General features: G+C 35.0%; 1 protein-coding gene across 3 annotated transcripts in view; it reads left to right on the forward strand.

Moving 5' to 3' along the window:
- LOC138125671 (somatostatin receptor type 2-like) overlaps positions 1-22187 on the forward strand; it is a 214618-nt gene that overhangs the window by 21844 nt on the left and 170587 nt on the right. The window contains exon 2 of one of the 3 annotated variants that reach the window (XM_069041107.1): positions 3247-3293. The exons of the other annotated variants lie outside the window; for them this stretch is intronic. The gene's annotated coding sequence lies outside the window, so the exon portion shown is untranslated. The remainder of the gene's footprint in view (positions 1-3246; positions 3294-22187) is intronic. 3 annotated transcript variants of the gene reach the window in all.

Raw genomic sequence — 22187 nt, forward strand, 5'->3', positions numbered from 1 at the left:
AACAGGTGGCACCACGGTCCATGCCTTAAAAAATGCGTCCGAAAAAATGCGCACGAAAAAGTGCGTCCGAAAAAGTGTTACTTCTTGTTCGCATGGGAGTACGTAAAATTACCTTTATCATTAAGCGTGCCTAAAAATATATTTATTCTACGCTGCATAAAGGGAATAATTCTTATCTGTGCAGTAGGTAAGCGCTTTAAATTTTTATTTTCATGGTTTTTACTGCCACAGACCTGCAACAAAGCGAGGAAATTCAATGCAATAACAATCGCAGTTCAACTTCCTAATAATTCATTCCACCAAAGTGTACTTTCCCATTTTATTTACCATAAAAAAATAGTAAAACCCCAGAAGTTTTCTTTTCTTAGTTTCATTGCGTCTACGTAATAAAACAAAACCCACAATTTATTCTGCTCTAATCTCCAACTTGTTTTATTTACGCGGTACTAACTGTGACGTTAATAAATATTTGATTATATGTATCTGATTACGGCAAGTTTATTTACCCTCCGTAACTAGTACAAGTTTCTTTTATTAATTTCTTGGGGACGAAAAAATCAAGATAATTTTCCACAAGTTATTGTTATATTACACCGCATAAAAACATTTTTCGTGCATGCTACATGCTGGAAGCAAGCGTGCTCTTTCTTATTTAAATAAGTAATTTGTAATTGGTTGTAGGTATGCCACATTTCCTCGGAGATAGTATCACTGGGGCAAAAATCTAACATGCGAAAGAGAAATATATTCCTTTGTCACTTTGCTGAGGTGTTATAAATCACTGTTTCTTTCCTGTACACACCGAAAGTGGAAACAGATCAACGTCCGAGGGTTTACCGTAACAAATCTCGCACACTAAAACGTGCCTAAAGAAATCGGACAACATGGCTATTCTGAAAGAAATTTCTTATGTTTTTACAAGATTCAATCACAATATTAGTAACAAGGATCTTTTCCACATCTTTTCAATAATACATTTGCATTTGCATACAGTGCATTTGCATAATTATTTTGTAATCTTATAATAAAACGGATTTCACAAATCGACGCACGAATGAATTAAATGAGGTATCGTATTTACTCGCGTATAATGTCTACTACCCGCTTGGACTCGCTTGCGACCCCACTCCATACTCGCGGGTATAACCATCATTACACGCTCGTTTATTAACATACTATTTTATTTGAAAAAAAAATCTTCGTTTTCTGTAAATTTTAACGGACCTATTTAGATTTCATTCTTGTTATTATAATCTTTCTTCATATTTATATTTTTTTTCTTTCATTTCGTTATTCCTCTAGAGTAAAATTAACAATAATAAACGACTGCTTGTTGTGGACATTTACTTTTGAAATCGTCATCGCTGCCGCGTACGTATTTCTAGAAATCACTTTCGTCCCCCTTTTACAACATTCTCCAGACACAACTCTCCGCCGTTCTGCTCCGTTTCAGCGGATTTATTCTAATTCGAAGTGAAATAGTGCGTGATGTGCCATAAAGCTTGTCGAACTTGAATTGCACACGTCTTTTGCGCTTAACCACACGAAACTGAACTGTGAAATTTATGTATTTAAATTTTAACGATTTGATTCACGTCGTCGGGATAAGCTCGCAGCTCTCGTCCTGCTGGGCGGACAAAATAAAAGCGAAAGCTCGCCCGAACTTTACGTATTTCAGCTGAGGACTAATTTTTGCGGTTCGAATCGACCTGACATGTGATGAGGTCTAAATAGAGCTTCAGAATGTGTATTGAAGACTAGTCTGCTGCAGGCTTAAGTTATATTCATTTTTTTTGGAATGGTCCGGTCGAAGCGATGTCTTTCGGTCTGGTTAAGAGTGGTCCAACAATGGCACTTTCACATTTCTCGAATGTTCGTTTATATTTGCTGACGTTTCTGAGAGGTGTACTTGCACAAATATTCGCTTTTGTCTGTTGACTCTTGGCTGTCAGTATCGGCATTCGCCGGATATGCCGCCAGCGCGAGCAAAAAAGCTTCCTGGTCTATTTTATAGACCTGGTTTATTTCACTTTATTATTATCAAAACCCTCCAGTCAACCTTGCTTTAAATTTTGTTGTGTTAGAAAAAAGATATTTACTACCGAAGACAGACAGATGGCATATTTGGATAAAATCTCTGTGTCTATGTTTGTTTGTGCACTTCTGTAAGCTAAAATACTTAACCGATTTCGAAGGGATTTTCACTGCTGGACAGCTCATTTATCCAGAAGTGCCACGAAATGCATTACATCCTGCTATCATAACTAGTGGGTACAAAAACTGCATAGAAAGAGAGCGAAATCTTTTTTATTCGTGGTTGGGTTTTTTAATTATACTTGTTGAATCTCTGTGGTTTTAAATTTTGTAAAAAACCTTTTGAATATTGAAATATGTTTGTTTTGGTGGTGCAAGCTTCAAAAGTGTGGAAACAATCTGAATGCTAAATGAATGAAAAATATCACAAATTTGGAATCAGTATGTCGTTTGAATCGGTCGAATAAACCGCAATTGGTTTTTCACGAGTTTTCAATAACGACAATTAACGTGGACCCCAGCTTGCATAAACAAGAATCAGCGCCATTTCATCCGATAAAATTCCATTATTTGATGTTTGGCAAAAATCCATTCGATTCTGTTGGACAGTGTCAGGCAGAGATCCGCTTAATTAACAACGATAAATTCAAAATTAACAGTGTAGCGCAATTCCGTCGAGCCCCCTCATTAAATAACCGCTCCTAATTCCGAATAATTTGCCAAATTAATCTAAGGAAATCCTGCACGGAGCCCCTCATTACCACATATTTGGCCACTCAAGCAAAAACCGCCTATCCCCAACGTATTGTCCTGACGCTACATCCCTGGATATCTCTTTCCACTTCTGCTTTCGGCCAGTGAACGCGTCGTGCGTCCAACCCTCCATATTTCACTCAACAATGGAGCTTTGCTTCCACGCTGGCCTGCCGCCCCCGACCTTGACATTTTTGCATTCGCATTTTCCTTTTCGACGACGTTCTGTGTACATACAATGTCGGCGAAGCTTTCAATCTTCATTTTGACAGAAAATTTTTATCTCAAGTATATTTTACAAAAAGCACTAAACGTTTTTAAGCGGAACTGGAAAAAGCTCAGTTCGTTGACTGGAAATTATATTTTGTGGATAGTTTTCCCACAGCGCCAAAATTTACACAAAATCATTTCACGCATGAAGTCTTCCACATCTAATTCTTTTTCAACTTTTTGTTGCAGAGTCGCCGCATCGCGCGGTGGTCTGAAGTTATCTTTTCTCTGCTAAGGTGTGTTTTCCCTAATGATAATTAACATTCTATAATTACAAATCTTGCTTTATTCTTTGCCGAAAATCGAAAAGTTGTTTCCTAGGTTAACAACAACACATCGTTGACGTTTCTTTGACATTTCCAGCGTCAAAAAAATATTACAAAATCCAAATTACAAATATGCTGGAGATGTAAAAGCTTAAAAAGTAAAAAAATTACTAAGGAGTGATGAAATCTTGTAACATGTTGAGTTGAATAATTCAAGATGTTCGCGTGGATACTTTTAATAAGGAAATAAAGAGCCCCTTACCTCTGATTATTCCTTCGCCCCCTGCTAAATCACTTAATAAATTACAAGGAGTGTCGAGCAAGGAGTGTCAGGACGCGAACCGGACGTCTTCATAAAAGCCTTAAAGTTTTGTTACAGGAATGCATTTCCCTCGTCCGCGGTAGACAAAAGTGCAAATCGGTCGCTCCCTCCAAGCTTTCAACTCCAGTATCCGCAAATTATTTTTAGCAACGACAAAACTCGTGGAAATGATTATCCGAATATTTCGATTATCGCTTGTCCATCTTTTGACATCGTGCGCCCCCGCAAAAACTTCATTAATTAATCCGGCGCGAACACGAAGCACCACCATGCTTTTTCTCCCAATTAAATAAAAAATATGGCTTTCCGACAAGACTTTGAAGACGGGAATTTTCCTGCGGAAGAAATTAATATCCATCAGCATAATTTTTTGTATCACTTTTCGTAGTTGGGTGCTTTTCCAGTTATAGGATCCATTTTTTTCGGCGTCGGGGAATAAATCGCTTTCACTCCATCCCCTACTTAAATGGCGGAGTAATTAATTATTTTGACAAAATCTGGTTGATAAATGACGCGAAATTCAATACAGTGGTAGCTGTCGAGGGTGTTTTTGGCGGAGTTTGCATCGAGAGATCAAGCAAATCGCCAATTTACTAATAATAAAATTGTAATAAATTAAACGCTGATAAACACTAAGCCCCGTAAAGCTTTCCGGACGAGATTCTTCCTGCAAATTTCATTCCGGGACTCGTCCTGGCTGCGCTGCATTATAAATGAAAATATAAGGTTTCCCTTTTTCTTATCCGAATTATTTACGTCTGATTCTGAGATGTGTTGTCAAGGGATAATAAACCAAGAAGCTACATAAATTATTGTCCCAAGAAATATACTTTATGTACGATGGTGTCCTTTTTAAATCCTTCGCAAGCTCCGTCTTTAGATTTATTGTTATTACGGCACATTTTTTTATCACATATGAGCACATGCGTGTAAAAATATCCTGAATCAACAGTCTCTCCGAAATGGGCTTTTTTACTATTTGGCTTTTATTACGAATATCTTTACATATATTAATGGTAATTCCGGGGTTGTGGCTTGTTTTGTTCATAACCTTGGCTTTACTCGGATGACACTCATCAGACGAAATATAAAACCTCACCATCCAAAAATTCAGAACAATCCAGCATGATTGGCCAAAATGTATTCAGATCTAATGTAACAGGTGGGATGATTTATTATCGAGCTACAGATTGTGCTGCTCCGGTTTGACGAGTCATACTATTGATTACTAATCACGTCATAACTTTACATTTGATTTTTTCCGTTTAAATAAACATTTTTAGCTGTCACTTTTAAAAACGAACCAAGAGGATAGATATTCTCATTTCAATGTCATCTGAATCAGTTTGGTTATTTTCTGAAACAAGTTTGATAATCTTCCTCTTTAACGCAACATTTGATGAGGGACGAGACTATTTGTAATTCCCGGTTGTGTTTGCTTGAAAATTTAGTTATTTAAAGCTCTTCCAAGAGTAATCCTTCCTGTACAAGCTGCGTCGCGCATAAAGATCCCGTTATTCAATGTGAATCATCTATTCTTTCCTTCGCTCTAATACTCAACAAAATTCTCCAAAAGTAACGTTTGAGGAACTCGATGTAAAGCAATATATGAACAGACGATTCAGCAAGAAAGCTCCACGATTTCACATTTCAATAAGCTTTGTACGGTAAGCAAAGATTTGCCTCTGCGTTTTGGGAAACTTTGCTTATTTAACATTCCACAGCCAACTTTATAATCACTAATTTAAAATATGTTGCAATTTAATGCGGGTTACTATTCAAATTCGCATTAAGGTTTCTCTTGCTTTGATGCGGTAACAGTTTGTATAAATTTGCTGAAACAGGTGAGCATCTAAACGAACTGAAAGGGATGCTCTATTTGTCCGTTTCAAGACTTCAATTTCTACAGGTACAAAAACTTAGACAAGGTGCTTGAAAGAATTTTTTTTCTTGTTTTTTCGTAAAACATTTAATTAAGCCTTTTATTGAGCAAAACAATATAAATTCTTAACCAACATAGTTAAAAATTACTGTTATTGCGTGAATAGCCTTAAAAGCTTGAATGGCAGAATGATAATGGTGTGAAAAAATTTTACCGTATATGTACATTGAGTGTAGAAGTGGTCCTATAATTGGCCCTTGAGGCAATCAAATTAAAAGACATTTTAACAGTTCATTAATATAAATTGTAGATAGTATTTTTTAAGAGGTATAGCGAGCGATCAAAAAGAAATCAAATCAAGAGTATTACTTCATCTTTTGTTTTATCGAAAAGCTTGTCTTTGTTTGGGTCATGCGCATAATTATACTTGCTATCCACAGTCATTTTATTGGTTGCCTACCTCTAAAAAATCAATAATTAATTAATCAATTATTAACAATTGATGCTTTATCGTCAATGGTAAAACTCATTTTACAACTTATTCAGAGAGAACTGTTGCTTACAATTACAGGAAACGTCTGTAAACATCGCGGAAATCGAAAAGTTCTTTTCTAAGTTAACAACAGCACATCGTTGACGTTTCTTTGACATTACAGCGAAAAATCTGCTTACCAGTGGCGTCGCGTTTGCCAACAGAGCTGATAAATTACTCATTCTTGCGAATGTAACATGTTGTGCCATTTAAGACCACAAATTGTCTACGCCCATGCACAGAATTTCGCTAAGACATGACCGTTATTAATTTGCTCTGATTTGTTTTCTTTCTGATCACATCGTATTACTAATGGGGGAAGTAAAATTAGAAAAGATGTTTCCTAATGAAAATATTTGTAGTAGAATAATGTTTTAACTTTTTTAATTATTTGTGCACGAGCAAAAGTTCAGTCTAGTGCTCTAGTCATAAGCCAGGTTTATAGTTCATTTTTGCAATTTATTAGTAATTTAATTAAAATATAATTACTCAACTGCAACAGGGACCACTGATAAATCCATTAGCACCATTTTATACATATTTAATGAGTTTATTAGTTCCAACATGAAATGTAACTTTGGGTATGCGTCCAGGATGATTTCAAAGGGTTTTCCTAAAATGTAGTCGAGCGAGCTGATAAAATTAAAAACTGTCCCTGTTGATTCAATACTCTATAATGTTTAGAACAGATCAATGAAAAAAAGTAAATTGTATAAAATTAAAGAAAAAAAATTTCAGTATTCTATATTTATATTATATATTTTAATTTTGATGGAGAAGTCTCAAAAAATATTACATTTAGGTAGTGCTCGGTTTAATAAAAAACATTTTAAGATTAAGCAATTCTTCTATTGCAAATTAGTAAAACTGACAACAATACACTAGACATTGACGCTATTTATAACCTCAAACTTAGAAAAACATAACCTAATTCAACAGACAGCTTTACTACCAAAATTTCCATGACCTCCCATTATACCAAAACAACGTGAATGCATTTTTGCTTTTTGACTTTCTCAAATTTTGTATTTTGTGAGAAACTAAACCACATTATCTATTAAGGAATGCAGAAGTCATGTATTGTACTATTATTATAATAAAGTGTCTCCTATTTTAGTTCTAAAATTGACAAAAGATGAGACAAATAATTTGAAAATCACTACGAAATCAATTAAATTTTAAGGCGAGTAAATTAAAAATACAAGTTTTTATTAATCACTTGCAAAATTATATGAAACCTAGTAGATTCTTCTTATTTGTTCTACCGGCTTTTGGGACAAATTTAACACTAAGATCTTCTACAAATTAATAAATTTCGCGCAAAGAAGTGCTTGATGTTGGTTACTTCAGGAGGAGAATGATAATGTTTGAGAGCATGATAGATAGTATATAGTACGGGGCAGAGATCTGGGGATGGAAAGAACAAGAAGAAGTATAGAAAATGCAGGAAAAATATTTGAGAGGGGTGCTAGGTGTGGACAGAGAAACGCCAGGTTACATAGTGAGGAAAGAGGAACAGGCTAAGAGTGAAAGCGGGAAAGAGAGCGGAAAAGTGTGAAGACAAAATGAATGGAACGGAAGAGTGCAGGATACTAACGGAATGCTGGATAAAAAGGAAAGGAATACGGAGAAGAAGGAAAGAGAGAAAAACGAGTATGCCAGTGAAGGAGTGGAAAGATTAAAAGCAAAAGGAAGATGGATGAATGTAGAGCTGAGTGAAAGAGACAAAGACACAGACAAGCAAGAAAGAAGGGACAGAATCAAAGAGAATGAGAGGCGTATGACAGAGCACCTGGGGAGAGAGAGTGTAAAAGAAAGAAAAATGATGGTGAGATTTACATGTGGGAACGAGGAGAGAGAAAACAGGTGTTGGATGGGAGGAGAGGAAAGAAGGTGCAGAATGTGCTATGAGGAGAAAGAGACAATTGAGCACATGTGAAATGGAAATGAGAGAGAGGGAGAGAAAGCAACGGGGAGAAATACTGAATGAAGATGAAAGGGAGATAGGATGGATGAAAGAGATAGGGAAGAGGAGGGACAGAATGGAAAAAGAAATGGGTGAGGTTTAGAAAAAAAAATGTAATTTTTTTTTTGAATAGTTGTCTTTATTTTTGGATAAAAAGATAAACAGGAATCCGAAAGTCCGCAGGGCAATTAAAGCATTATCTAGTCACTCATTATCTTCCAATGACACTCTATCAAGGTACGAAACTTCGAGAATGGACGTTTTTATGTTTTCTTCAAAGCCTCTACAAACTGGACTAATGAAATTCTTTTTAACCACTTTTCTAAATGAGGTCTGTCTCATTTGTGGCCAAAATATGATTTAACTATCTCGTCCGTAGCTTTTGTGCCATTATCTGTTGGACTTTGTTCGGTGAAGTACGCGATAAAACATCGAAATGCTCGCAATGCTTTATGAAACCACCGAAACGGGCACTTCTTGTGCCTCCGACAAAAACTGACAAAGCCTTCAACGGTTTGCATCCCGTAATAAACATAAAAATAGTGAAATGCACGTTAGCGTGGCTGGACGATGGCGGATCAACAACCTTTGGAAAACAGACAATCTCGAGCTCACACGCGGTCAAATGTAATTGCCTGCATACCGGATATTGCCCGATATCTGCCAACTTTAGTGTTGTTTTATGGAGGATTGCACGCTGTGTGCAATATCGCAGAAAGGGTTCTCCTTTAAATATATCCAATGAAGTAATTTCAGACGGCTCCTCTGAATGGATCGCTTTTTTCCGTTCCGCACGCTTTTTCGTCATTCGATTGTTCATGGTTTCAGTTTACATTTTAATTAGCTTTCAGCAATCTTCCAATAGGCTGGGCTCTTAATTTGTATCAAAATGAGAACGGAGTCTCAAGGTCTGATCAAAATCACGAATAATTTGCAATTTGTTCGGTGACGTGACTCCGTTCAAAAATCGAAGGATCTCGCTAAATAATTTGGTTATCGGTGTCGTTGCTTCCGGCGTCATCTAACTTCATTATTAGACTATAATTAGCGAGATGCACATTTTCCTCTTGAATTATATCAGACCCACCAGCGTAATATTTGTCCGCCCACGAGGTCTCCAGTGCTTTGCAAACAACATCAAATTTACGAGGGTGGTTCGTTATTAAATTGTCCCAGGCATGGAAGCAGTGCTTGGAAAATTCTAAGAATTTTATTTTAAAATCAAAGACACTTATACAGTGCAATAACGATGTGAAAGTGCTTTAAAGCTCTTGGAAAAAAGCTATCACTGCAGAATATATATTTTGTTCCAATATTTGGAAGTGGGCGTTATGGAGAGCAATCACGGAGTCGTCTTCCTCCTTAACAGACATTATTTATTACTACGCGGATCTCCAATTTGACACATGTTGCAGCCAATGAATGTCCCTTCGGTGGTAAATATATAATGAACCACCCTCGTATTGGCTGCCTTTCATGTAAAATATCTCAACGGGAATCATGTTGGAATATCGAATAAACTTTTGTGTAAATGACGTGAAGACGTTAACGGTTAACATTTCTCCATTCTTTCGGAGCATTTCGGATTTTCTTTTACGTCTCTGGGGCATAAAAATTGCACAAGTTTTTCTCACTCGGCAGTTTTCTGTTTCTCATAGGTTCTCAAATCCCAAATCTATTAAAACAAACGTAAAATCATTATTTCAAGTGTAATTAACTCTTCTTAATTATTTTTTACACGTTATTGTGGACTTATTTTAACCTCTAGGACATGTTATACAACTTGTCGAGAGATAATTATGGAAATGCCATCTGGATCAATTTCTCAAAGCTTGCCTGGCATAATTAGACATCTCCAATGATTTCACCACAATAGCCATCAATATTGATGTATTGCGGTGTCTGCTGTGTCAATACGTATTATCATGTCGATAGATTACCTTAGAGACCACGGTGTTATCAAGAAATGCAAGCTCTTAACAAGCACAATTAATTTCACTTTAACAATGGACAAATTCCTGCTGTTGGAAGATAAAGGGCAAATATCTCTTGGTCTTAATCTATCAGATGAATCTGGTTTTTATTTTGTTTAGGTTGACTGAAAAACTTCCAGTTCAATAATAGTAGATTATATCATGAAGTGCGGTAGAGGTCTTGGATTTTCTCATGGACTATGAGTCATATCTGCGCCAAGTAGGCGCTACAAACTCTCGTTTATTTGTATGTATTTCAATTTGAAAGTAGTCGAGGTTTTCAGTTTTCATTTACAGATTTTTCACTCCGCCTTCGCGCAGATATTTCCAAGGTCACAGCCCATGAGAGAATCCAACATCCCACTTGTTGGATAAAAAATACCAACTATTTCTTGCAATAAATTATTTGTTGTTGAGATTAATCCAACCAGTTTTCTTTCCAAATAAATTAACAAAAATTGCTCCATGATGTTATAGAGGAGTCAGAAGCCTTTGCCTTGCTCTTTTAGCTCTCTATAGCCGTTATTAAAACTCCAACAAAACATATTAAAATTCTTCTGGCAAAAGATATAAAAAGTGGCTTTGGCAATCCAGCAAAGCAACATAGTAGAGAATTCTATAGCCGAAAGAAAATTAAAATTGCTTTTTGGTAAACGGTACAAGGGCGTCGGTTATGAAACTCGAGATCCTCATATCGATAATTCGTTTTTATTTCCATTAGAGCTTCCGTTTATTCAGCGAAACTCGTTACCAATAAAAATTATGGCTCTCTCGACAGACTTATGTATTTTCCAATAATTTGAAACATTCAAACTTTCTAACACCTCGTAAATAACGATTTTGTGTATTTCATATCGGAGTATCAAACGGAATTTAATTTTAGATCGTTTTGATTTATAAAAGGATTACACAGAGTACAATGTACTAACGACATTAATGGGGTGTTAGTGCTTCCGTCATAATTCAAGGTTTTGCGTCGTTGCAGCTTCCAGGAGAAAATCTCCGATGATTTTCGCTCGTGTGTGGCAGACAGACTAATTATTTCCGGTTAAGTTCCCTTAAGTGTAGAACCTTTCCATAGAATCAATGCAAGGATGGCTCTCCTAGATTGCAAACCAATTAAAATATAACAACGAGGAATGGCTTCTTCTAATTAGATGTGTCCAATTAAACCCCAAGTGTGCATTTTAACATGAGCGGTCTGGTTGTTTTAGGCAAAGTTAAACCGATAGCAGGACATCAAGCTTTGTTGAGTGCTTTACACAGTAATGGTTAGTTAGTTTATGGTAAAAGCCTCAAATGCCGGCGATCGCTTTAAGTGGGTGCAGTGTAGACTGCCTCTTCCATAATGGAGACTTTGGACAAATTAGTTATCGGTTTATGTTAATTGCAGACAACACAATTTAATGAGAGCCAGACCTGATGCCAGACAAACACTTGTCAGCGTTAAAAAGACGCAATTATTTACCACTCGGATATCAAAAGTAGACGAAACTAGACGGAACACCTGCACTCTAACAAAAAATATGTAAACTTTCTGTGACGTGCAGACTGAAGACAGATCGTTCTCTCATCTGTGTCAGGATTTGATTTATTTTTAAAATCGGGGTTAGGAAGCAAATCTTGCTTTTGATCGAGGTTGGGACAAGTCGTCGTCGACGCTAAATGATGTATGATAATTTTATTTACACGTTTCAAGTGTCTTGCGCCTTTAAAAAAAATACACTGGGGTATTTCTGGCATTTAAACAACTATTATGCCATCATTACTAAATTATTTTTCTCGTTCTCCTACTGTTAAAAAACTACTGTAATTAATAATTATTAAGTAATATCTTGGGTTATCTGCAAGCGTGCGATACATCTTACTTATCCCACTACATTCACCAGTGCGGTAAAGTTAATAATAGAAAAAAGTAAATAAAAACACACAAGCCAAGTAATATTTGACTCCTGATTTTTCATCGACCAGACTAAAGTCACGATTGACGTTGCTACTTCTATTCAGAACTTGTAACCAATTAATTTCTGGGATGGTGTCATAAAAACATTCAAATGTATTTGACAAATTTGATAAGAAATCGGCTGAAAAGGAATTAAGGAATGGGATAAATGACACTTATCCCCCTCCATTTTGTGCGAGATAAGAACTTCATTACCGCACGCATTTTCATTACCACACGGATTTTCATTACCGCTTTTTTATAATAACAACCAATTAATCAAAATTTAAATTAATTAAATACAGGGTGTTTCTGAAATAGGTACATTAATTTTAACTGGTAATAGAACTCGTCAAAAGGAACAACTTTTCTATCTACCATTTTGCCGAAAAACGACGTTTAATTCAAAAAAAAAAAATGGAGAGATTTTTTACTAAAATAGCCCTACGCCACTAAATACTGCAATGGCTAATTGAGATCAGCGCTAATATGAAAAAAACGCCCATTTTCATCCAGAAAACGTGTTTTAACGCAGAAATCGAAATTCAAACAAATCTACCCGTATAGCAAAAAATCCACTTCGTAAGAATCTGGTTGTTTCAGGTTTTTAGGTAGCTAAGTTTTGGAGATATAAACGGTTTTAGGAAAATCTTTCCGACTTTTTTAAGCGATTACGCAACGTTTTCCGCCAAAATGGCAGAGAGAAAAGTTGTTCCTTTTGATGAGTTCTATTACCAGTTAAAATTAATGCAACTATTTCAGAAACACCCTGTATTTAATTACAACAACAATTAATATAACTGTTTTTTATAAATATTAATTACACAATTTTTGCTATTTGTTAAATAAACTCCCGATGAAGACAATTGTGTGATAACGCATCATTAACAAACTTGTGCGATTACACAACTCGTTTGCCTGGTTGTGCCACTTTCGCACGCGTTTGTTAATCATGCTCTTATCCCACTTGCATCGTAAATATCTATTATATTACTATGTCTCTCAAATCAAGTCCCTTTACTGTATAATACCGCAAACATTAAATTTGTTAATTATTTTATGAGTTGTAAAAAATAATTTATTAATTGATTTTATTAATTTTATTGATTTTATTAATTGATTTCATTAATGTTATGGGAAACCGACTTATTGCGGAATCAGGCGATTCAAAATCAAAGAAATTCCTTTTCGAGAGGATTTCCCTTGCTATTCAACGTGGAAACGCTGCAAGCATTCGGGGCACTTTTCCAGATTCCGCATTATTGTCGGAAATTTTTGTATTATAAACCAAAAATGTTATGTACTTAAGTTGATTAATTATACTTTTCTTTATTGTCTTTATTGTACTCAGCTAGTTCTAGCAATATGCAACTAAAACAGTTACGCAAACGGACTTGAATAATTCCTTATTGAAATTTAATCCTTACCTGGAAATGCAGATATTGGCAATGCTTTAAATGCAAATCAGAGTAGATTGGACAGGCAAATGCACTGATAGAACGCTTCCCGTCCATGTAAGCAAACATGTTTCAACTGCTATAGGATAAGTTTCAGTAACAAGCTAGTCTTACATGATAATAACTCTTGTCTCAATATCTGGGAATATATTACCTTCCTTGTATGTACTTGTCTCTGCTCCAGAGGGAAACTTTCTTCATAACACAGACCACGAATTTATGAAAAAAGTTTTCAAACGTGAAACACTGTAGTGCACTTAAACCTTTGCCTGTCTAATAAAGGTGTCAGTGTCGTGAGTTCAACAAATTCACGAAACAGATTTTATTCTTGTAAAAGGCATCGTCAATTTATTATATTATATACCTGGTAATGTACCAATATTGAAATTTAGTATAAAAATTAAAATCTCTTTATTAAAATACAATTAAATGTGAAACGCTTATACAGAGTTATTATAAATGACTATAACATCGTGGTTGGGGTAGAAAACCACACAAATTTTGGATGTGCCGCTTGCCTCGTAACACGAGACACACTAGTACTGGTACTGGCGGTAGTTTTTACCTACCTGTGAACTGTCATGTAGGAATCTATGTGTATAAAGCGGCACATCTGAAATTAATCGCCCAACCAACTACGATCTTACAATCATTTATAATAATGCTGTACTGATTGTTATAGTGGATGGACATGTGTACAAACAAAATTATAATATTTGGTTGACTTCTTGCGCCCTATAAATAATTTTATTTCTTCATAATGTCAACAAATAACTTAAATCCAAAAATTCAGGCACTTATATCAATTCACAAGAACAATTGTACTTTGTGCTAAACTTCAGTACAGAAAAGAGTTGGAGTTTTATAATTTTTACTTTTATTTCCTGCCACTTTATAGAATCACGACAAAGCTAACTCGATTTTTGCCTCTAACCACTTGGAATAAAAGTTTCAGAATTTCAGCACAAATTTCATATGAGTCTTGTCACCTCGCTTATACAAACTGAAAACGTAGACCAGTACCAGACATTTAACATTTACATAAGGCTTTTTGCCAGAACGATATTTATGACACAATTTTTATCTTTGTCAAGCTTGAGCTTCTACAGGAACAACTTCACAAGGAGCTGTATTGCTGGAAGTGATGAACTGAAACTGACTAAGCTTTAACAGTGTCGGATGAAAAAACTACCAAATTTTGATAAAGGTATTGACTCGTTTCACATTTTCACAAGAGTGATAAATTGCGGTAATCAGCAGTAAATGTCGGCGAGAATATTTATTATTATGGTGATTGTGGGTTAGATTGTGATTGATATGAGTAGTTTGGTGATTGGCATTCATGTAAAGTATTTTAAAAGGTAGTTATTACTGTTGATAAAGCATTTCTACAACATCTGATTAAGATAAACCGATAAGTGCTCGTAATTTATTATTATTAATATTCCACTTGAGGGAATTTTGTCACTTTCTATATTCTCTATCCTTGGATAAAGGAATAACGAAAATGAAACGAATAAATGCAATTTATATTGCAATAAATATATAGCGCTTTTAACTAACTCAATTATTCCTGTGGAGAACCTGAATATAATGGAATTGCTACTAAATTAGTTGCATTGTGCTTTTACTGTCATATACTTTTCTTTGAAGCTATCAGACATGATGTATTTACACAAAACAGGAGTGGAGACAATATTCCTATCTATTTTTATTTAATATTCTAACAACAAGTTGAATTCAATAGGCTGGGCTTTTTGAAATGTAGAAATTTCTTTTCATATCCCCGAGCTTTTAATACTCGTATTAAAAAGGAAGCTATTTGCGGTCTCTCAGTGAGCAGTAGTGTTAATAAAAAGAACAGACGCACAAAAATAGTCGTAGTCAGCTTTGCAAATCTGTTTTTGGTAACCTTCCACCACCCGGCGGCACGGCAATTTTGCCGGAGTACATACACTATTACGGATAATATTATACGAATATTAATTAAATTAGAAACATATTCGTCGATAGCATTTAGATTATAGACCAATCATAAAACACAATTCGTAAATTTCCTTTGCACATAAATTCTCTAATTTGTCATTTTGCTCTGTAATTGGTTCTTCCAGAACTGTTGGGCAAATACACATTATTATTATTATAAAAGCGCATGTTGTAATTTCGTCAGATGACTTGATGACATTGAGATGTTTTCTATAATTTAAAAAAATAATAATAAGATATTATTTAGAGTATTTGACGGCTTTGATTTTCAGCTTGGCTTTTTTTTTAATAAGATGAGAAATTATTTTCAAAACAACTTTCTATCATATTTTATGTAGGTGTATACATATAAAATTATGCTTCAGTTGAAATACGTTACTTACCTCACAATAAATCAGCGTTATGATATGCTAAAATATGATTTGATTATTTTACTAAAATTATAAGCGAATTTAGGAACCCATAACTCGATTCAAGGTTTTAAACCAATATAAAAATGTCAATTTACGAGTATGTACTTTTTTACAAATTTTGTTTCTTTTTTTATTTGTTTCGTACTTTTAAAAATATTGCTGAGCACGATTTTCTTACTTTAGATTTTATAAAAAATAACCAATTACCTAAATTACCCAAGAATCACATAAGAATTGAACAATATTCAATTGAAGATAACGTGAGCAAGAAGACAACATTGAACATTTTGAGCTTTACTACTTAACAAATTTAATAAAAAATAAAAATTCATAGAAATATAGTATACCTTAGAAGGTCTTATTTTGCTTCGCCCAATTGCGACCTCGACTTCGAATCTCTGGGCTTAGCACAAAAAGTCTCACTTCTACTCTTAATGATATAATCTACTGTTTTATCTAAGTCTATCAGAATTTAAAAATAAAATTGTGTTTTTGGATGATGTGTTTGAGATTCGTCACTCAAAAAACTGCTCTTCCATTCACAAAATCATCTTTAAACCTTAGATTGGTGAAATATTGTTCAAAGAGTTATCATTGTAAAGAGAGAGATTCTACAATTATGACAACATGCCGTTTTAATTTCAAAGCAAACACAATCATGTTGCCTTTATGTACACATGTTGAAAATTGCCATGAAATAGAGACATCCACATTAGCTACCTATCATGACTTACACGCTAATCAAATGTCAATCGTGCTGTATAATTTAGTTCCAGATATGATCGTGGTAGCGCATAAACCTACAAATTGGTGGTATTATTACATAATCACGGCTGCACAGTAAATTGGACCTATAACTGTTCTTGTTGCGCACATTCGCACGACATAACCACTTTTCAAATTGCAACTATATTAGTTTCGCAACAGTCGCTTCCGAGAATCTCACGTTCCAATAAATCGCGAACAAGTGAAAACATTTTTGTACTTTTATTTCCATCCGATGGAACACTTTTCAATGACAATGTTAAACGTGCATTACAGAAATACGTAAGCATTGGGACAGAAAATCGACAATAAAGATATCGTGGAGGTTTTCAACGTCATAAAATGCGAAAGAAATGCATCGTAAAAAGTATTATTGTCATTGAAGTTATTACAGTTATATTAGATCAATAGACATATAACGCTTAGGTCAGGGACCGGTTAAGCTTTATTAGGGAAATGAAAAAATGTTATTGTCTGCTCCTTATGCCATCACAATTATTTTTTTATTCGATTAAGAATCAGAGAGGTCGTTATGTCACTGTCAATATTTGACTAGTGTATTTGTATTTTATGACATTAATGATGTGCAAACATGTTGAAAAATAGCTATTTTCAATACAAGTGAGCAAAGTGGTGCATTTAATCACGAGTACGGAAGTTGGGCGTCTGAGCCGAAGGCGAGGATCCAAACCGTACAAAGAGGTTATGTTGTTAGGCGTTGCGTGTTTGTGATTGGTTTACTGATTCTAGTTTAACCAGTGATACCAACACACCATGCATTTAGCATGAATTTTCCCAGAAGTTAACCCCAAGCAATTTCACGTTTTTTCCTCAATTGAAATCTAAATAACAGGTTACAAATTTAATAAGTCAAAAATAAGACAAACTTTAGTTACTAATCTTCAGAAAGTATTTTAAAAACAGATTAAAAAAACTTTCAGTATAACATATTTCGCGTCCTCCATCCACAAACTCTCAAAATATTCACTTTGCTCACTAGTGAGAAAATATTATTTCCTCACTAGTGATTCAATTGCCATCTTTGCTAACTATTTTCAGTGAGCAAAAACCACTAAAATCCAAAAATAATGGAAAAATTATTTCCCTTGACGTAGAAATCGAGAGGTCTTGAGAGCCACAGTGTGATTCCCACAATATCGCTCTAGGCTCTTTGTCTAATTAATTACTAATATTTAACCAACGAATAACTCCATCAAAGCATGAAGAACTTCATCAACATCTGCATAAATCTGCCTTCGTTAACCTCATGGGTTGAACAAACTTACACAACTCCTCATGCAGTTGTGCACTCGGAGTCACTGCATTCCGAAAGAGCTCTTCGTATTCATCACCACTTGTCAACTCAAACCATGCACTATTTGCGTAATCCAACTTTACGAAATTACTCTTTTGGGGGGAATAGGAAATGTTTCTGTTGGGAATCTCATTTGAAAGTTTTTTCCGTTGTCAACATTCTTTCTTACCTCTTCGAGTGTCGGAAAACACGGAGTTTTTCCTTTGTATTTCCCGAACCTCATTTCGCTGTTCATATTGCACACATCGTTAAGCACAACCGGATCCAACATGATTTTCTACAGCTTGTGTTTACTTCGTGTCCGCGAAATGTCAGACACTCGTTGCACATCTTTAAGATTGAGTGTTCTCAGAATCGGACGTGGTACACCGAATATCAAAAATAACCAAATGGTAATTGTAATAATATTTTGGAGGCGTTTAAAGAGCTTCACGAAAGCTTGGACAAACGATCAAAATGTGTCCCACATGTGATAAATCAGACTTAAATAAATACAGTATCGCTACTAAAATCAAATCTACACTCGGTAGCTTTGTTTATTATGTGATGTGTTTCGTATGTTTACTTAAGAAATTTAGAGTGATTTCTCTGTTCAATATTCAAATTTTCGTTTGATATTTTAAAGGGACATTAATATTTTGTGTACCAAAAGATCGAGTTTACAAACAGAGATAAATTGTGTTTACTTATAATTTTATTAAGTATACTGCTTTATTAAATGCTATTGAACTTTTCCAGTAAAATTGGTTCAATTTTGCTTACATATGAATCACTGTTCTATTTGGATGCACAAAGTTAGAAGTATTGGATTTTTTCATGAGCTGTGACCTTGGAAATATCTGTGCGAACGCGGAGCGATAAACCAGTGAAAAATCGGTAAATGAAAACTGGAAACGTCGACTGCTTTACATGCAAATTGACGAGAGAAAGATGGCGCTAACGTAACGAATGACGATGTTTTCCGGTCGGTTTGTAGCACCGATATTCGTCGTTTCCGCAGATATGACTCATAGCCCATGAGAAAATCCAACACCTATACTCTTGGATTCTATTCATATAATTAAATTTACTTTCTGGAGCTAACTAATAAAGCATCACTGTGTAGATTTTTTCTCAAGTTTAAATAATAAGAATTGGAATGTCGGAATTAAAAAGTTTTTACACGATTCTCTGTAAAAATGAATATTATTTTCTGACATATTTGACGTCAAAGATGAAATAAGATCCATTGTTAATAATAATAGTAACGATGAAGCCTACTAATACGACTCCAAGAAATACATCAGTAATAAGAATTGGATTCCTTAAATCTTAAATTGTATTTATTCACTTCAGCTTTCAATATGTCAGATTCAGAAACGAATTTGTTAAAATTTGAGTTGGGAATTTGAAATAATTTAGCTAGTTTACTTTATCTGCCGCTCGTCAGTGGAGATAATAACTTTATCTGCCGCTCGTCAGCTCGTCAGATGCCATGAGACAATGAAGTGACGCTCAGAAATATCAATCCAGCAACAGTATAATGTCCTATTTTACTAACGTTTGAAGCAAAAACACCTTTAAGTCCATTGGGTCAAAAATGACCCCTGTATAAAACTTTGTTGATTTAACTGTAAACTGAAAAAACCCAGAATCTTTTAATGTAATCAAAATTTCAATAAATCAGCCTTATCTGTATTTTTGTAAACACGAGAAAATATGGGCACGAAACTGTCGTAAACACGTCGTTAGTTTAGAACATTAATCAGGTTATTGTTGTTTTTTTTCTGAATACTGCCGTAATCATATTTAAGAATTTTACTGTGTAAATAACTTAGTTTAACCACCGTTCCCCAAATTAGATTTGTATCTTGTTGTACTCGCTGATGAAACTAGATTATTCTCCACATTCAACTTCAAACGTTACATAATTTTCTTCGTATATGGTAAATAATAAAAAATGCGTTGGCAAAGCTTTGAGCAAACCTCGCTTGATAGTTAACGTCAGGCCAAAACACTGCTCTGCAATTATACCCCGGGCATATGTACAGTACATACGTTTTGAAATCTGATAATCATCTTTCACAAAAAATGTAGTAGGGTCTGAGCAAGTTGCAATTTTTTCAACAATACTTATCTTTTTCCTGATAAAATTTACACTTAAAATAAACACGAGAACAGTGATTAATGAATGGTCTCTCCGCCCTCGGATACTCACCGAGGCATGCTTTTGATTTGTTGATCAATGCTGTCTTTTGATATCTCATCCCGGATCTTCTGCTCCACAGTGGAAGATCATTCATATTGTCCAGAGGGTGAAGTAAATTATTCAAGCGTGTTCCAATTATGTCTCAAACAGGACAAATCGGATGAATGGATAGATAGACTATTGAAATATTACGGCGGTTGCCTCATCTAAACAGTTCTCTAATAATTGCCGTATGAGAGCGCGCGTTATCCTGTCGGCCCATCAAACCGTTCAACCTTTGATGCTCCATAAATGTCGCAAACTGCAAGCTCTGTTGAGTTAATTATCGGAAACAAGCTTATCGACCGAGAGGATCTGTCACCAAGGCAATGCATCAAATCCACAACCATATTCTGACATCATTTTAAAATTGGTAATCGAAATTAGAAGTTGCCAAAATGGATTTTTTCTAAATGTTTGCAAGAGAATTTTAAAAACGCACCAGAAAAACTACCTCTCGCAGATACCATGGTAGATTCCTGAGCACCGGAGTAGGTTCGAGTGACACGGTGATGCGATCGGGCGCAAACCAAGTCTTACATGTTGTTAATTTTTTTAGAGCTGGTGCCAGATAAGCTAGAACAGATTGAATTTATTCCGGCGTTATATTTGTTTTTATTCGACGGCAAGATTGAAGCTAAAACGTGCTCGAGCGCAATAAACGTTTCACCAACAATGAAATATGACAGTTTTTCTTCAATTTAGATCGTTGATTATTGGAAAAGTCTAATTTTATCGTCTAGACGCAAATATTTACTTTATGATCGTATTACTAGAGTCTTAATTTGATTATATTAGTTTCCCGAAAAGTTCCATTAAACAGATTTAACTATTACACAAAGGCTCCTAATTTTAACAAATATTTACTTCTATCGAACCGGATAAAAGATCCGAAACGCGAGTTTTATTTTAAATGCTTGTGTTGACAGCACCTCTCCTCCTCCCCTTTGTAACATTTTTCCTTATTGAATACTTCGATTTCCACTTCGAACGAAGATGATTACGTCCGATTTGCACTATCGAAATGAAAAATGACACTCGAAATAGCCGTTTTAACAACCGTTTACTCATTCGTAACTTACTCGGTTTATTTTCATTGCGGTATTAAACTTGAGATTGATTGCATGTCGTTACAGATTTTCATCATCTGATGCTAAAAAATATCCAGAAAAATACATTGCAAGTTCCATCAGATAACGTTTCTAGGCACCCTTCATGAAAAATGTAATTTTACGTACTCACAAACGGACGAAAAGTAACTCTTTTTCGGACGCACTTTTTCGAACGCCGTGGCATCATCTGTTGGTGTGTTTGGTAAGTTAGGAACGATACCGAGAAAACCGACTAAACCAGCTGAAAACAAATAAATATTTAGCAGTTATATTTAAGCAAAGTATTTTATTCGTCCGAAAAAGTGTTGTATTGTTTATTTCTGGTGCTTACTTGATGCATAATAAGAAAATGAACATTCAGATAATCGATAGCAACAGCGAAAGTGGTGAGGAAATGTCTAATACAACAGCGAAAGTGATGAATAAATGTCTAATACGCCGCCGGACATCGCAGATGATAATCGCAATAATTGTCACTATAAATTATGTAAATAAGTAATTGTAGTGCAAACAGCAAATTTCTCGTTTTCTTGGCAAGCTGGTAAAATATTATAAAAAATTGTTAATATGTAGATATGTATTAATAAATTTATCTATGTAGATACAAAATTTTTCCAATGATGTCTTTTGTTTTGTAGTTCGTGCTTTTTGTACTCGGCTGCGCCTCGGCTAGACACTTTTTGACCTTGATATACAAATAACTATTTTAGTACACGGTATAACACACAATGAACACGCAACCGATTGTTGCCTTCAATGTAAATATTTTTTTAATAATTGTGCTGAAAAAAGCCACTATTTCAAAAACGTCCGATATTATTGACATGACTGCAGCCGCTCTCTAAATATCATTAACATGGCTTCGTGTAACCGTTTCTGAATCGAAGCTTCAAACCGAATTTTCAGTGATCGAGTAGTTTCGTGACGTGGATTCTTTCTTTGTATCCTTCAATAACTTGATTGATGTCCTCT

This window comes from Tenebrio molitor, chromosome 3, assembly GCF_963966145.1.
Source record: "Tenebrio molitor chromosome 3, icTenMoli1.1, whole genome shotgun sequence".
Taxonomy (NCBI): domain Eukaryota; kingdom Metazoa; phylum Arthropoda; class Insecta; order Coleoptera; family Tenebrionidae; genus Tenebrio; species Tenebrio molitor.